Source organism: Cyprinodon variegatus, unplaced genomic scaffold (assembly GCF_000732505.1).
Source record: "Cyprinodon variegatus isolate N-32 unplaced genomic scaffold, C_variegatus-1.0 Scaffold207, whole genome shotgun sequence".
Taxonomy (NCBI): Eukaryota; Metazoa; Chordata; class Actinopteri; order Cyprinodontiformes; family Cyprinodontidae; genus Cyprinodon; species Cyprinodon variegatus.
In genome coordinates, this window is record NW_015150660.1 from 241,982 (window position 1) to 246,314 (window position 4,333).

A 4,333-nucleotide genomic window follows, 5' to 3' on the forward strand; every position below is an offset into this window, starting at 1 on the left:
TGAAAGAAAGAGGAGATAGGAAGGAGACATCATAGCATAACAATCATAGCAGAATTTAAGGCACATCACCTTCGAGTTTGGTCAACAAAAAGTAAACCTGAAAACAGAATACTAACTGCATGGTCCTCACCAGTGTATTTCAGCACAACAGGCCACTACGCTTACATTTCTCACTGCTTTGCTGAAATTCAAGCCCCCACACTAATAGACTAGTGTAGCGGCCCTTTGCTCAGACAGAGCCCCCTTCCCAGGGCTCTGTCCAGAGCATTTCAGCATAAACACTGGTTACACTAAAAGTTGTAAAAATTACACTGAAATTGGGCCATACACTGACTGTTAAATAGTGTAACTATTGTTTTATTTTTTCTACTCAATAAAATCTAACATTGCGGCGCCGGTGTGTAGCAGCAGGTTTATCAGAGCTATGTCTCTGGGTCAGTCTGATATTTTGCATATTAAGGGGAGATATGAACATCACATCAAACATTGGAGAAAACAAAGTCTTAATTAGCAAAGACACAAAAAATATGATACAAGAAGCATAGAAAAAAAAAAAAACACAGATCTCGAAAGACACCCACTGGGAAACCCCGAGAGAGGCCGCCTCCATAGGTTGGACCATCCAAGCGATGTGGGCCCACCCTCAACCCCCCAAAGACTGAGAAACCCACCAGATCAGCCAAGGCATGAGGCTCCAGTGAGCAGCTTAACATCAAAACTTACACAAAGTTAAAAAAAAAAATACACATAAACAGGTAGACTTGAAGGCCTCAATAATTTTACAGTGGCCAGATTGCTGGAGCAGCTTTACAACAAAGACATCTGGATCTTCTATGAAGACAGCAACCAGCAGTGCTTTCAGCAGCACATGAGAGAGAGCACAGAAACCAAACAAACCCACACACCATTTTTTTTTATAAACATAGAGAGAAAGAGAGAAGCTTAGGAGCTTTCCTTCAGCTATAGCCCACACAGGAAAACAAGATGTTATGCTCCATTTTCTTGTGTCATTAGTGGAGCATGGAGTCGCTAAACTGCACACGCAGACATTTCAATGCAACACAGTGTGTCGGCCATCATAACCTGCCAGAAAAGCGCAGACCACGGTCATCCTCGCCGTGCTGAAGGCTCGTTCAGTAGAGCAAACTGTACATCTAGCTGCTCATTATTGAGCAGTAACACTGACAATGGCTGAGGCCACAAAAATACAGACAGCACAGCTGCAAGGGTTACATGCTGTAATTTGAAGATCGAGTTCTCCTGAATATGGACTAAGCAATAACAGAAAAAACTCTAGTCATAAACAGACAATATCTACAGGGCACAAAGATGACAAGAAGAGACCTACGTTCCCATTAAGAAAGAAAACCAGGCGACAAACTGAGTCTCAGTGGCATCATCCTTGAACCCAGTGGAAAGGAAAAAAATCACACTTATCATTACAGCACCAGCATGGAGGCTCAGCATCTTACAACCAACCAAGCTATTTAATGGTCTCTTCTGGGCATCAGAGAAGGCCATTCTGCACCATACAGAGGCAATCATCTAACTGATCAGCCTCAGGAAGCCGTGGGCTGTGACAGAGTGCAAAATCAGAATTCATGGACTCAAAAAAAAAAAAAAAAAAACTGTGTAAGAGCATGTAATCATTAGGAGGAGAATATGAGATGTCCAGTCTATAAAATATCCTACTCTTACTCTGCTGGATTAAATGGAGAAAATAAGGCTTAAAACCCTTATATGACTGAGAGCTTCTATGTGAGGCCAAAGTCTACTTATTTGTAGAAACTGTAAGTTAAACAGGTCAGTGCATCCTTTCAATAAATCATCATCAGATGATTCTTATTAGTTTACTTTGGCCAAACATGCATTTCCAGAAAACTAGTGTAACTGAAATCAAAAGTCATAACATTTAAAAAGTCAAAGCAGACCTTTTAAGCATTAAAAAAGCAATAAAATACACCAATGTCAAAGCTAAGTCCTACACATAGACCATGGAGTTACCTAGATTAACCTATTTTTTTCATCTAATAAATATATTGAACAGAGGTGGATAGAGTACTGAAAGAGCAGTATTTAAGTAAGAATGGCACTACTTTAACATTTTTTACTCAAGTAAAAGTAAAAAAAAGTATTTGGTAGGTACTTGAGTACTGAGTTGGATAACAACACCAGATTTAATGTTTATAAATGATGCTGACAGACAGACTTTATATGCAAATTCTGGCATTTTAAAGACTCAAATGCCCAAAGAATACAAATAAATGTCATGAATATAAAAGTACAAATTCATGCAGAAGAAATACTTTTATCAATATTATTTTTCTATATAAAACTTAGAAAACCAATTCTTACAATGAGAACTTTATATATGTTAGGACAAGGTAATGAACTTCCACTGTTAATATCTACTGTGTACTCACAGAGGACAGAGTAATCAGAGATGTTACTCAAGTAGGAGTAGCAATACTTTATAATAATATTACTCAAGTAAAAGTAACAAGTGCAGAGTAAACCTTCTCCTAAAAGTACATTTTTTTCAATGTGTTACTCAGGTAAAGTGACTAATTACTACCAACCTCTGATATTAAATGTATAATAACTAACTGATGTATTAAAAAACATACATGAAATCAGTACTTTTCAGTTTCTTTGGGTTTCTTATTGGATAAAAAAAAAAAAAAAACAGTGCCGTCACAATTCAGGTCTGGTAGAGGTGAGTCAAGGAGACACCCCCCCACCCCCCCATCAGCAGCATATCAAATGTGCCGAGTCTGCACGTTTCACCAGAGATAATGTTAGCCCCTGCTTTACACTCCCTCACCAGTGTGAGTTCACCGTCTGGTCAAAGCCACTTTTGACTTTGTTCAGTTGCTAGTTGTGAAATAAATCTGACCTAATGGTCTTGCTGTAGAGCTCAGTTACCATGTAAAACTACAAACTGGCATTTAAAATGAACAGCAGCAATTCCTTTTGCAAGATGTTGAAAAAAGATATGCTTCAGTATTAGGGCTGGGTAAAAAAACAAATTTAATCGATTTTGAATCAATTCCTTTACATTTTTGCAAAATCGATGTCTAGTGAACGAGATCGATTAGTGTTATAGTGACACGCGTGAGGTTCACATTCAAATGAGCAGGAAAGATGCTCTCAAGATGACTTCAAGCCAGACAGCTGCAAATATAGCCAATAGTTTGACTGAAGACATTAACAAATGGGGCTGACCAGCAAACAACCTGTAGTTGTTACAAAGCTGCAAATATGGTTTGTGCAGTGATAATAATGCAGTTCATGCATGATGCTGTGTCCCTGCTGTGTCACGTCTGCCTGCTTGAGTGAGGCTTCACTTTTTCACTTTCACAAAAAAGTGTGCACTTCTAAGACAGTTTTGTTCATATCTCAAGTTTAAACCGTCTGATTTAAAAGTTTGCACTTGGTGTTTAATATGACAGGAAAAAATTAAATACATGAGTATTTTGAAACACAATTGAACCACTTTCATTATTGTAAAAACAGATCGAATCGAAATTAATCGATTTAGAACTGTATGAATCAAAATCGAATCGATTCAGGACTTTGACAAAAATATCCAGCCCTATTCAGTATGACATAATGTTTTTACATGTTAGTGTTTGCTTGTTAAGCAATGCTTATAAAAAAGTTACATTTTCATTTGGGCTTGGCTTTATGTTAGGGGCCTCCAGCCAAACCTTTTGCACCATTATATATAAACATTAAAGCCTTGTTAAAATAGTAATAAAACCATACCAACACCTGTGGTTTTTATACATACATGTTTTTTTTTAAAGCATGTAAACTGTATGTACATTTAATGGAAGGATGGAGTCAAACTTCCTATTTAATAGGAATCAGCCAAACTGGGAAATAATGCAATGGCTGTATATCCGGCAGCTTCATACTGATGCAGTCTCATGGTGCAGAACTTTTGACAGGTCTGGACACCTTCATGAAAAAGCTGCAAGCAGCTTGAGGCCAGTCTGCCAAAACCAGAGGAAGACAGCTGGTGAGATCTCTCATCTTTCGCTGACAGCAGGGCCAAAAAGGCCTGGGATGTGTTTTTTTAAAGCTCCCGGTGCTCTTTATACAAGAGTCGCATTTTTCATGATAATCTTTAAAAATTCTCATTTACACTCATGTCAAAAGTCATAAAATATTGAAAAAATAAAATAAAATAAAATTAATGATTGTTTATAACAATTTTTTATCAAAGTATTTTTTTTGCACTAAACGTAACAATTTAACCCAATGTGCTGAATGTATTTCCTTCAGCTGACAAACTTAATCCTGGTGCCGTCAGCCATTTTTTTTTTTT

The 4,333-nt window shown here is 37.4% G+C and overlaps 1 protein-coding gene across 3 annotated transcripts in view; it reads right to left on the reverse strand.

The window, feature by feature from the left end:
• LOC107088131 (neurobeachin-like) overlaps nucleotides 1-4,333 on the reverse strand; it is a 142,538-nt gene that overhangs the window by 71,106 nt on the left and 67,099 nt on the right. The gene's annotated exons all lie outside the window — the stretch shown is intronic.